A 14,469-nucleotide genomic window follows, 5' to 3' on the forward strand; every position below is an offset into this window, starting at 1 on the left:
ATATTCCAGGTGAAAATTGTGAAAAACAGACATGCAGTTTGGTCTCTCATTGTAATCTTTCACCCACAGCCTATATCATTTGTTTTCACTTGCTTTTAAAGTTTCACCTAAGCACACACTGAGCTTCTCAATTTTACAGCTCCTTTTATCTATTTCCCTTGTAGAATAAAGTAAAGAAATAAAATCAAGAGTACTATGCATGAGTTTGAGATTTGAAATTGAGTTGATTTGAACATACTCTATGAATTTTCATATCAAATAACACTTTTGCACATACTTGTGCTTCGCAGTCAGCAAAAATTAAATGGCTAAATGTCCCTTGTCCCGAAAACAGGCATTAGCAGTGAAGTTAGCCAGTAGATTAAATAGGCTGAATTGGGCTAAAACATGTCTTTTTACTGTATTGCGCAGATGAAAAACACGAATAGCACAACAATAGATCAATGGCTGTAGAGGGCTGGCTGAAATCCCCTATGAATAAGTATGTTATACCTATAATTTTAGTAAAATCAAAAGGTCTTGGCTAATGCCAGACCTGAAAACACTTCGGGCCAGATACATCAAAATTAGGAATAGCAATTACCTAATTGCGATTCTCTGCAATTCAAAATTAGTAAATCGCTATGTCTAATATATGAAAATCATTGAGTGATCCTAGTGAGTTGGAAATCGACCTACCTCATGAATAGTAATGAGATAGGTCGCAATTTGAGACCCATTAGGAATTGCTAAATTCAAAGGGATGGTGGCATGCGGGGATCAGCAGACCATCATGTATGTGATTGCTTCTAAATTAAGAAATCTATTTTTTTAAATGCAGTCTGTTTTCCTTGCAGAAAAACAGGATGCATGTAAAAAATGAAAAATTAAAAGTCTTCTTTTCATTTTTTAATAGTAGGCAGTGATCTGTGGGACCACTGCCGGCTCTTAAAAAGGTTTTTATGAACATCCACAAAGGGTAAGGGGTCTCTCGGGGACCCTTTCCTGTTTGCAAATGGGTTACCTTCTACTAGAAGTAGGCGGTAAAATGTGAATGTTTAGCGACTGCATTTCAGTCGCTAAACATTCTTACATACCACTGCAATTCTGCATTAGGAAGGGACGCCCCAAACACGCCCCTTCCCAATACTGGATCGGTATGCCAATTCCAAATTGCGATTCGGTAACATGGTACCGAATCGCAACTTGGGAATGATACATACCAATGTGCATTTGTCCAATCGCAAACAGCCCGATTCTGCGAATCTGGACGTTTGCAACTGGAAAAATGCTTGATACATCGGCCCTTGGAGTCAGGAATGCATTGTGGAAATAATAATTTTGCCAAACGTTAAAGGGGTTGTATAAAACACATTAGTATTAGCCTTGCTAAAGCAATTAAATGATGCTAGTGAATTTTTCTCAACTTATTACAATACAGCACTACTATTCATTTGTGTATTTTACTATTACTATTTTTATCGATGGTGTACCTCTGCAAAAGTTTTAGTTGACTGGCACACTCTTTACTTTTTAAATAGTAATTTCGTATCTGATTGTTTAGCAGTCAGAAATAAATTGTAATATTTTAGATCTAAACTATTGATAAAAAGCAGACAGTTAGATGTTGGTTTAAATACTGCTGGCCCAATTTAAAGTTAGGTGGTAATAAAAAATCCTCTGATGAGTGAGTGCAAAACGTGGGATGCAGCCCCAAAACATCAAGGACTCTAAATTACAGGTAAGATTTCTTAAGTTTACATCACGAGTCTCTACATCACATGATATTACAGTTGAGTATAGTTATGTCACATAATTTTAAGACAATGTATATTTTAAACTTTACCAGCGTGGGAGCACAAACTTTTCTCCCTGCCTGCACTCTTGCCAGCAGGGAGACACAGAATTGCTTTCGCCTAGTGGCAGAGTAAGAAAAGCTGCTCCCACCAGGTGGAAGCAATGCCACGTATCACCACAAGCAGGTTGGATGCATGCAGGGCAGCCGGTGGGGCTGCGTGGGCCTTGGGGCTCCCCCACAGCCCACAGTGTTAAAAATAAGGATAATAAATGAACAAAGTGTTGCTGGTTCCTGTACTAGCAGGGTGCCGGAGGGGCGTTGGGTCCCTAGGATCCTCCTGTGGCCCCCAACATCAGGAATGCTGTGGAAAGCCTTGGATGAGCACCAGAACACCCCGGATTTTTTTTAAATGTATGCCAGCTCCTGCATGGCCCCTTGCAATAGGGCTATTTGCAGGTAGTAAGTGGGGCCAAAGGGGCCCTGTGGCTCCCTCACACTCCCCAACGAAAATAAATTCTGTGGGTGCACAAGTTATAGTTCATTTAGGGCATAAATTACAGTTACTTGAGATAAACTATAACTGGTGAATTTGAGTGGTTTTGTTTCTTTAAAATGACCCACCTAACAATAACAAACCTTTAACCTTTGTTTTTTCAGTGAATTTCTTGGATTGTTTTTGAATTTCTAACTATAACTATATCTAAAAAGTCATAGGTTTCAGGGACCTTATAGGTAGAAATTAGCCTGTAAGAAACCTTTGAAATTCACTGAAAAAACCATAGGTTTCAGGGACGTTATAGTTAGTTGGACATTTCACACATTATTCATGACATGGTCAGTGACATTACTGATGGCATCACAGATGACATCTCAAATGATGTCCCTGAAACCTATGTTTTTTTCTGTGAATTTCTATGGTTTTTAAAATGATAATTTCTAACTATAACGTCCCTGAAACCTATGTTTTTTTCAGTGAATTTCAAAGTTTTTTAAAAGATATTTTCTAGCTATACCGTCCCTGAAACTATGATTTTTTTCAATGAATTTCAAAGGTTTTTTAAATAATAATTTCTAACTGTAACTTCCCTTCAACCTATATTTTTTCTGTGAATTTCAAAGGTTTTTTTAAAGGCATATGAAGAAAAAGGAAGAAAGGCGCAGAAAGAAGCAAGAGAAATGCAGAAAGAGGCAACAAAAGTCCAGAAAAACGAAGAAAAGTGCAGGAAGAAGCAAGAGATATGCAGAAAGAATCAACAGAGGTACAGAAAAACTCCTTGTTGCAAACTCATCCTGTGCCTCCAAGTTTTGCTGCTGGGTACTGGTGGTAACTGACTCTGCCTAACCAGTCCTAGATCTAGTGCTATACTAAAAGATACTTAGAATATAGTGAAAACACCTACATACACTAGGGTACTCTATGGATTGGGTTGCCCCTGTGATTGGCATGAGCTCCCCTGTAAGGCCCTAGTACATAATAAGTCAGGGGGATTAAAACTACCTCTAAGTCAGAGGTGCAGAAAGATGCTTCTTAAGTAGTAGTCACGAGTGGTGGAGATAGGGTGCTGGGCCTCCGACCAGCGCTCAGAAATTCCACTGCATAGGGCTTACAGGAGATACCAGTATGGCTGCTTGGCCCCAAAGTCCCACAGGAGTAAATTGGACTTCATACCCTATCCCGTAGTCTGCCAGGAGGCGCGTTTGCAGAGTGGTGGAGAAAGGGGGGCATGTCCTCCGTAGAAGCCTTAGCAATCCTACAGTGTGGTACTTACTACAGGTAACAAGAGGGGTAGTTGGCCCCCAACGACAAGCTTGGGGGCCAAATACCCCACCCATTACCTCCAGTAAGTCCCAAACAGTAGGATTGCTAAGTTCTCATAACAGGGTACGCCCCCTTTGCCCAACACTCTGCAAACGCACTCCCTGGCGCGCTCTTGGATGAGGACTGAAGTCCCCTTTGCTCATGTGGGTCCTTTAGGGACCAACTAGCCTACCTCTTACCTCCAGTAAGCCCCACACAGTGGGATTGCTGAGAGGTGGACACAGGCCACTCCCTCTTTTTCCACCACTCTGCAAACGCACCCCCTGGCGTGTTCTAAGTTGGAGGATTTAGTCCCCTTAAACACTGGGGGTCCCTGGGGGCCAACTAGCCCACAAGGTACCTCCAGTAAGTGCCACACATCCGGATTGCAGAGAGGTGGTCCGACGCCACGCCCCTTTTTACACCACTCTGCAAATGCGCCTTTTGGCTCACTGCTGGTGGGGCGATGATGTCCTCTTGTGTCCTGAGGCCCTCAGCATTGCATTATGCTGGCAGAAAACAAGGACCGCACAGAAGGGAAAGAATTGGCACTGCATTTCCCGGCATACCATTCACTGGAGAATGAATGCCAGAACGGATAAATTAGAATGCGGTGCGTTTCCTGATTGACATGTCCCGCCCTATGATTAATGTGCAGCCGCACCGAAACGTGTCAGGGATTCACATTAATTGGTGATGTGTGTCCGGTTTCCATGAATAAAAGCAAAGCAAGTGTTATCCTCTGTTTGGAGTGCACCCTTTAGGCTCGGGGGCTTTTTTGGGACATATACATATATATATATATATATATATATATATATATATATATATATATATATATATATATATATATATATATATATATATATATATATATATATATATATATATATATATATATATATATATATATATATATATATATATATATATATATATATATATATATATATATATTCTTTTCACGAGTGCCGGTAGTGGAGAAGCACTGTCAGCGGGCGGTCCGAGCCGGGCACTGGCAGTCCCAATTATCACTTTCACGAATCAGTTCAGTACGAATTGATAGCCCGGACACTTTTTCTGTGCAATAATAGTAAAGATTTATTGGCAACAACAACGCGTTTCGGCGGTTAAGCCTTGATCACGCTATATATATTTATAGATCGTGTGACCAAGACACCGCTGAGTGTCGAAACGCGTAACGATTTCATGGATTAAACACCTGGTGATACATACTCCTCTCCTAGTGCACATTTTTCATTTTCTAAAAACTTTGGACATTTCGAACCGGCTTGGGTTCCTGTCGGAAGTGCGCCAACTGACGAGGGACTGATCCTAGAAGGACTTCATTGAGCATTTATATATATATATATATATCTGCAATACCTCGCAGATCAACCTCGCATGCATGCAAAATCACGATATGTAGAGCATTATTTTATTTCCTTTTTAGCAAAAAGTCAGGACGCGTTTCGGCCTTGATCACATGACCTACGCAATCTGACAGCCCCATTTAAAGTGCACATGCATCAGTTTAGTCATAGACATAAAGACAATACTGTCATGTTTAAATACATATATATATGTGCATAAATGCTTGTACATATATTGTTTTTTGTATATAACCGTTTAAATACGTTACAATCAAAAGAAATGTTAATAAACGCATAAATGCTTAATATTTCATGACTGGTAAAAGCAAAAAACACACAGGTGGGAGGTTCTCCCAAGTTACATATACTTTTCCTTGGTGCCTATAATGCTGTAGCGCCTCAACAACCATATAGTCATGGAAAAATTTGATGCACTTCATCTAAGTTTTTCTCAAAATCTAAGTGCTCACCACAACGTGCAAAGTAAAATTAACCTAGAGAATAACCGTTCTCCAAATAATATACAAAACTAAAATTCATCATATGTTAAAAGAACATCCTTTACACAGGCGAGGAGTGGACATACTTATATTCACAATGTTGAATTATCGATGCAAAATGTTGTTTAGCAGGTCTACCAATACTTATTCATCTAAAGTGAACTTGTGCTTGTATCTATATATACTAGCAGCCCGTCCCGACGTTGTCCGGGTATGAATTGCTGCCGGCCAGTAGTATATTGTTTTGTAGGGTTTCGTTTTGATAGCATTTCTTATCTGTGACAGGCCTGTGAAACGCTCCGATTCACAGTGCACTGCTGATGCACTTAAGAGTGCACGTTCAGTAGTGTGTGAACTCGAGTTTCCCTACTTTATTTTTCCTTGCAATATTATATAGCGCGAACTCGACAACATGGCATGAGCACAATTTACAGTACAGAAGAACAAATTCATTTGTGGTAGGCACGAGGAGACAAAGCGATTTGCCTGGAATCACAGGATGTTGAGCTGATGCCGGTATTCGAACGTAGCTCCCCAGCTCTAAAGTTCGCAATTCTAGAACTTGTGGCAGAAGATGTGTCTAAAAGTGTATGTTGGTGCTGGCCATCAATGAGAGAGACCAGTGCATTTTTCAAATGGGTGGTGAAAAACTATGAGTATGTTGCTGGAGATGTGGGCCGCCGTGCCACCAATGTACTTACCGGGGGAGGGTAAACACCCATTATTCTGCAACTTTCTTTCCGCATACCATCACTCCGCATACTTTCATTACGAAAGTACCATGACTCCGCAATGCCATTATAACGCATGGCATTACATTTTATATGGTTTTACCACACATACATTTACAACGAAATTCGTTGTAAATGCATGAATGGTAAAAGCATGGTTTTTTTATGTTTGGATAAGGTAAGTATGGGTATAGGGGTATATGTTTTGGGGTACTGAGGTATATGTTTTGGGGTGTTTGGGTATTTTAAGGGTCCAGATATAGTTTTGGGTTATGGGGTACAGGGGTAGTTTTAGGGTTTAGGGATAGGTTTGGGTTTTGGGGTACAGGGGTATTTTTAGGGTTCAGGGCTAGGTTTGGGTTTTGGGGTATAGGGGTATTTTTAGGGTTCAGGGGTAGGTTTGGGTTTTGGGGTACAGGGGTATTTTAAGGGTTCAGGGCTAGGTTTGGGTTTTGGGGTACAGGGGTATTTTTAGGGTTCAGGGATAGGTTTGGGTTTTGGGGTACAGTGGTATTTTAGGGTTCAGGGCTAGGTTTGGGTTTTGGGGTACAGGGGTATTTTTAGGGTTTAGGGATAGGTTTGGGGTTTGGGGTACAGGGTATATTTATAGGGTTAAGATGGGTTAGTGTTTAAGGGTGTTGGGGTATTTCAAGGAGTAAGGGTGGGTTATGATTATGGGGTGCAGGGGTATTTAAAGGGAGCAGGGTGGGATTAGCACACGATATGAGACATGGCATGAAGGGCGGAACGTACCACACGCCCCCAGCGTTTGTCACGCCCCCAGCAAACCCTCACAGCACAATGCAGACACGCCCACAAGGGACTACTTTGCTGGCACGGTTCTTGTACCTTTTAAATGTATATGGTGGGCGTCTGCATAGCCTATGTCCTTGTGCTGCAACTGCCCTTTCCAACGCTGTATTGGGTGTTGTGATTGGTTCTGTGGTTCCTGAGATTACCCGCCTCAAAGGTTTGGGCTCTCTCTTTATTATATTAGTATGGATATATATATATATATATATATATATATATATATATATATATATATATATATATATATATATATATATATATATATATATATATATATTGTTAGACCTGACATCGTTGGCTTGAGTCTCTCCTCCATTTTTGCTGTTTGCCTCTACTGTTTTTTCGATGTTTTGCTGGTATATGCTTTGGGCGCTGTGCCACGGCTAATCCGTGCCACAGCGCAAGTGCTCCCTATGTTAAATTGATGTATCTATTGTATCCATGTTTGGCTTATTTGGTTTACTGTCAGTCCCTAGTCTAGTGCACCAGGAGTGCCGGGGCTTGTAAACACAAATGTCGCTCGTGGGCCTGCAGCACGTGTTGTGCCACCCACAGGAGCGGCCTCGTAAAAGAATGTCTACGGGTCGGTCATTGCGAGACCCACGTGCAGTCTGGTACTGTCACGCCGGCTGCGCAAGTATACCTACTTGCCAGCCCCCCAAACCTTCCCTTGGCTTCATGTTAGTCACCCCTATGGTAGGCCCGCGGGCAGGGTGCATTGGAAGTCTAAGGTAGGACACGCCTGACTAAGTTGGCATGTCCTGATAGTGACTTACCGCCATCTTCGGTCTTCACTATTGCAAGGTAGCCTGCTCTCCATTAGTTAGAATGGGCCGCCGGGATTATTAATGCTATGATCCTAGCTGGCTCGGGGAGCATGGTGCAATGTCGAGTTTGGTATCCCTGAACTCGGGGTTTAATTACGCATCCGTTGGTGTGGATGGTTTTTGGACTCTGGGTTCGAAAATAGCACTTTTAGAAAGTGTCTATTTTCTTGTCTAACCATATCTGGTTTCTGCTGGTCTTGCGTGTGTGTGACAGGAGCTGGGTGGCTCCACAGGTCGGGATGAGTCAGTGTGGGATGAGTGGGACATTTACGTTGAGAGTAGGGGGAGAGTAGTTGTTGATAGCCTGCCTTGCCTGATACAATGCTGGCTCCACCTCCTGCCAAGCGGCTGATGGCTCTGTGCCTGCCATGGACGATCTTAGCCCCACCTCCTGCCAGGAGGCCGATAGCTCTGCTCCTGCCAGTGTCAATGCTGGCTCCACCTCCTGCTGGGCGTCTGAGGACCCAGCCCTGCTCAGTGAATAGGCCAGGTGCTTCTGCCTGGCTCCACCCACAACAGACCCAGGATGTTGGGAAATCCCCGGCATGGACAAAGGGATCAAAGCCGGAAAGGGGTATAAGAGAAGGACCCCTGAACCCAGAATTCAGATCACTTCTGACAAGGAACCCTGTAACCAAGGACAAGAGGCCTGCTGATCTAAGGACTGCCTACCCCTTCTGCCAGAGTGCTGTTGTTGGGGGAATCCTGCAGTGCTTCTTTATTTTTGCCAAGGAACCAGGAGAGAGGAACTTTGTGTGAACTCTCACGCTTGCTAAGAAAATCTCCAAGGACTGGAAGAGTGCCAGTCTCCTGCCGAAGTCACAGGGCTAAAGGACTTCATCTGCTAAAGTGCTATTCGCTGGAAGTGTGAATCCAGCACCTCTGAAAGAACCAGCCATCACGACGACCGGACGCCGGGCCCGACCGACGCCAGCAGCAACGCCAGTGAGTGGGAGTACGGCTCTAGCTCCAGAGGACCTCGTGTCTGCACCGCTGCTGATCGCATCAACCGTGTGCCCTTCGACGCCGTGAGCGCTGCTCACTCTGTGCAACCGCATCATCGACGACGCCTGCTGAGGCCTGCTTGACACCAAAGGCGCGACGCCGGACCGTTCGACGCCGCTGATCATCGTGTGCTTCATTTTCCAAGGTACTGTGTTGTTGGGGGTCCGTGTGACTCCGGGCTCGACGTAGCGCTCCTCGCGGTCGACGCCGAACCCTTGGATTAACTTTGCCTCCACGTCGTGTAGCCCCCATGTGGGTTACCCTGTTGCTAAGAACTGTATTGCCAAGAAGAAGATTGCTTGAAACTAAAGACTTTTTGTGCTAAAGAAGAAACTACCTTTGAACTATCCCTTTTTCCTTCCCAGAGTATTTATTCCGATTGTGTACAGTTTTGTCGTTATTTGGTCTTGTGCTAAAACCTTATATAAAAATACTTATTTTTATAATACTACTGTGTCGTGTCCATTTGTAGTGTATTCACTTTATTACTGTATGTGGTCATAATTGCTTAACACACTGCCTCTGAGATAAGCCTGTTCTGCTCTGCCAAGCTACCAAGGGGGTGAGCAGGGGTTATCGAAGGGTGTGATCCCCTTGCCCTGACTAGAAAAGGAGTGTCCCTATTTGTCAGAAGTGTATACCTCTGCCAACTAGAGACAGCCGGTTCTAACATATATATATATATATATATGTATATATATATATGTGTATATATATATATATATATATATATATATATATATATATATATATATATATATATATATATATATATATATATATAATCCAGCGATAACATAATATCTGGAAGATATCATTGCTGCTAAAATTTGTTTTTTAATATACATGGAATTGATGGGAGAAAAAACATTAAGAACATTGTTTTTTCAGTATGTTCTATATGGATCAAACTATAATCCTTTTAATGTTTTTACAGTTGAGGACTATAATAAAATGTATCATTTTGGGCGACATGACTGATACATTTTGGAACCTAGTCGTGATCTTTTAATCCAACTGTTATTGAAGGTTTAGGTGATCAATTATGTACTTTACATTTAATCATCTTTTGAATTGGATTTAGGTTATTAAAGTACTAGTCACTTTACCAATATAATGAATATAACTAGATATACATATAACTGTTGGATTTTAAAATCGAAATTCAAAATGTACTTTGCAGTGATAAGGTTCACCAAATGGAGAATGACTGTCAAAAACATATCGCCCATATATTTTCATTCACATGAAAAACAGCTATAATTGATGTGTAGACTGTATTACATATACTGAGACATATGGTAGGAATATACAACTTAAAAACCTCCCATTAATCAAGATTCACTATTCCTAATTTTCATTCGCACTTTATAACCAGCATAATGAATTTATCAAGCTGCCTCAAATCAAAAGCAATGGATTAATGTATTTATAAGGAAAATGTTTTTAATTGGATTGATACCCCTTTGTCTAGTCTGTCTTCACTTTTACCATGGGTAACTGCACTAGCACTTTAAAAAAGACACTCTAGGCTGCAGGACTCTATGGTCCAGTAGAAGGCTGGAACCCGAAACGCATAGACCGTCCTCTACCGTTTATGTCACTTTGGTTTAAATAAAGCACTTTTGGAATTACTTGCCGGCTGTGGTGCTGTGATCCGGGAACTGGGAAGGTGGTAGAAGGAATATCGAGTATACATATATATATATATATATATATATATATATATATATATATATATAGCGCAGAAGCAACACAATTGAGTTATTTTGATGGAAAGTTTGGTTTGGTGTCGATATATATATATATATATATATATATATATATATATATAGCGCAGAAGCAACACAATTGAGTTCACCATTCTCAAAGGAGAGTTGGTGGAGAATTCCCCCAGTCACCTTCAAAAAAGTTGAAATAAATAAATTAAACTGGTACATTTTAGAGTCCTTTAGGACAGTAATAAAGAACAAATAATCAAAACTTGGGTGTGATTTGAGTGTTTTCCATAGAGGTTAACCAGCGACTGAGAGCCGAATGCTTTACTCTGGCTCAGCTTGAGGCCATCTAGGACCACAGATTGAAAATAAACGCTGAACTTTCATGCGCCTTCTGCTTTCTATGCTCTTACCTTGCTCACCAAGACCCCCTTGCCTCTCCTGCAGCAGGGGAGGAGCTACTCAGTGCTGTCCATGTTCGTTTTGCAAATGGGCTTATAGTGAAGACCTTGCAGAGTGCTGTCAAAGACCCTGGTGAGTGCTGTGAAAGACCCTTCAGAGTGCGGTGAAAGTGCATGAAGAGGGATGTTCTGCTAATGATTTTTAAGTCTGTTAACAGAGTGGACACTTTGAACAATCATTAGCATCATGTCCCTCTCCTAGTATTTTCACAGCACTAAACAAATGTCTTGATGCTGCAGCCCTGCCCCAGTGGTAATGAAACATACTGAAAAGCCTGCTCAGTGTGACCGGACTGCCTGCAATTCACTAGTGTCATGTGAAAGACCTGTAAACCCCAGGCTTCTCCCAGATGCTTGTTTTGTGCATGGGTCTAGTTGCCTCCAGTGAAGATTTTGAGCCTCTCTTGAAATCTCCTATGAACACTACATTGTGTTACCCAAGGGCAAGAAAGTGATATCACCTTTAAAATAGAGTACCCATCCTTCCCTTAACTTGACATTAGAATTCCTTTTAGATAGATGTATTTCATTTAATACGTAATGTATGTGTTTACTTAAAGTGTATTGATGCAAAATCTCGAAGATTTAACCAAAAAGGCATTAACCTTTGATGTAAAACAAAAGTAAGGAAAAGATACCCACCCAGTGGCTGAATTGCACAATTGGAAACCAGGATCAATCCTGGCTTCTCCGCTTGACCAAATTGCCTGATCCTAGGCAATTACTTTATTTCACTGTGCCTACTTTTCCCCCCAGTCTCACATTTATAAAACTCTTCAGTACATCAGCTCATCATGTGTGGCATACAACAGCTTCGCCTGAGTGGGTTTTTTAACCTATAATGTTGCTCCCTCTATGATATCCTTGAAGTCAAGCATGGTGCACACCACAACTGACTTGTATCTTAAATCACTCATGGTAAGCAGATATGGCGGTGCGAAGCATGAATGGTTCTTGGTGCATTTCTGGTAAACACCTCTCAATGCAGTGATTCAGTGTGATGTACACAGCTCGATCCTATTCTCCATTAAAGACGTCTACACGTTAAGGCACTTGGGGGCCTGCAATGCTGGAGCAAATTTGACAGGATCTAAAACACGCTCAAAAAGTAGCCCTTTGAGATGGCAGCAAAGGACATTGTTAGGGCACGGATGTCGAATAGCGTGTTTCACATCACTGAACTGGTGCCTGTGAGAGGCATCAGTGCCCGACTGACTGATTGCCTATGCAGTTTACTGCGAAGTAGTGACATACAGCTAAATCTAGAGGTGAAACCACTGTGGAATCATCGCTAGCCATTTTAGATTGTGAGTTCGTACTTCCTCCCAAAAAAGATCAGGCCCTGTGAAAATAGCTTTAGGGCCTAATTACTAGTTTGGCAGTGTGGGAGCGGACCGCCACGCCGGCGACCCACGCCTACACCACCAAACCTGTGTGCGCACCACCCGACAAATTACAAATTTCCTCATGTCTGGCAGGTTTTTGTGGTGGCCCACGGAGGTGCCCTTGAAAAAGGGCACCGCAATGGGAACGCCGAAAACAGTTCCTGCACGGCATATAATGTAAAGTCCATGCAGTGCAGGAACTGGGGTGCATGCACACAAGGGAGCACATGTTGTGCCCCCCTGCATTCACCCCCATGCATATGGGCAACAAGGGGGCCCTGTTTGTTCAGGATCGCCAGACTTTTTTAGTTTTTTTTAAACATCTGTTTATTGAATGTTCTGTTACATTTTTGTTATACAGTTTACATAGTTGCCTACACAGTAGTCATAAATGCATTGCTCCTATGTTATTTGATCTGGGCTTCTAGTACATATCATGTGGGAGTGAATAGCCAATTACATCATGAAGTTACATAGGCGAAGACATCTGTACATGCCAACAATTACATATTGTTTTTACCGGCAGATTGAGTGTTGCATCCATTAGATTTCAATAAGTGAGGCATCTGCAGATGTTTAAATAAACAGCAAAACTCAACAAAAGAAACAGCATTAAGAAAACTAAGCATTAGCGCGATAATCCCTTCCTGCACATTGACCTACCCCACTTCATTTCTGTTTTGTCTTCATCATTTTGCGGTCACAATTTACGTTTGTACCCAGTCATTTGCGAATGTTTGAAAAATGTAACAAATGCACTCATGATCAATAGGCAGCCAGTGCAGTCAGGATTGTTTTACCCATGACAATCAGTTAATTGTCTATGGTAACTCTATTGCAGAGGGAGGGGCTCAGAGTATAGACCTCCATGACACCACTGGCGGTCCTGAAACTCGTAATATGCTTGGCAGTTCTACAGTGGCACCATCAGCATATTGATGAGCCCCTGACCGATGTGCCATGGCGGTTCCCTGGTAGTTGCAGCGGTGTAATGTTGGTCCTACCACCAAAGTTGTAGACTTTGAGCGTTCCTTGAAGTTTGTAAGTGTGGTTACATGGGCCACTGTTATCAATGAGTGCACGGAAGTCCTTTAATTTAGGCCTGACTAACACGTAACCCATACACATATAAAGGCCATCACGTCATATGGTACCCCCTTTGCTGTAGTTTGCCAATGCTATGTCCGTCATTAGCTAGGCTTATTGTGCACCTCTGTTGTGATTTGTCCATCTGCTCTGTTACATAAATTGTCTTATGTCTCACATAGATTAATATGCCCATATACTACATGTTTTTTCTATCATTGCCTAATGACCCCATGTGCCATCCACATTTGTGCCGCTTCACTTCGTACATGGCGGCGCAGGACCTCGTGGTAGTGGTGACCTGTGGCGTGCTCAATGTTTTTTGTGCAAAAAAATTGCAACATTTGCACAAATTATTGCTCCCTAGGCTAGGGTGTGTCCTTGTCCTTCCATGCCCCAAAACATCCCTCAGACAGACATGGGCCTTAGGGATGCCAGTGTGGCTTTGCCCTCTGCCAATTCTTGCTCTTCAGTACCTTAACAATTTGAAGTACCCCTTTGCTGTAATGGCATAACCCACACTGGCCCCTGGCTCAGCAGCCATGTGTCATTTGTTTTGCCAAAATGTCTGTGTTACAAAATTTGCTTTACTAAATAAATGAGGGTCTGGTTTGAAAATGGAAAAATCCATTGATCCCAGGAGGAAATTCTAAATTCAGAGGAGTTTAATTTTAGAGTGTCAGTTTCCCCCCGGGACTGTCATTATAGTGGAGGCCCTTCTCCCTGGTGGACTTTCCATTACTATCCAGCTGTAAATCGGTGACCTCTTCATCACTTACCATGCTCAATGCTGCCACAGAGAGGGGCCCTGGCCTACCTATTAGAAGTGAGTCGTCATTTTCATAAAAAAGCACCATTCTCCCAGACAACAGTGCTCCATTTCTGCCAAGGTCACATTTTGGACATGGGTCATGTGCAGTTGCATGGGTTTATGTATTATGGAATTGGTTATTCATGTGGTTCTTTTTCTGTCGTCATGTAATTGTCTATGTCTG

Source organism: Lissotriton vulgaris, chromosome 12 (genome assembly GCF_964263255.1).
Source record: "Lissotriton vulgaris chromosome 12, aLisVul1.2, whole genome shotgun sequence".
NCBI classification, from domain to species: Eukaryota; Metazoa; Chordata; class Amphibia; order Caudata; family Salamandridae; genus Lissotriton; species Lissotriton vulgaris.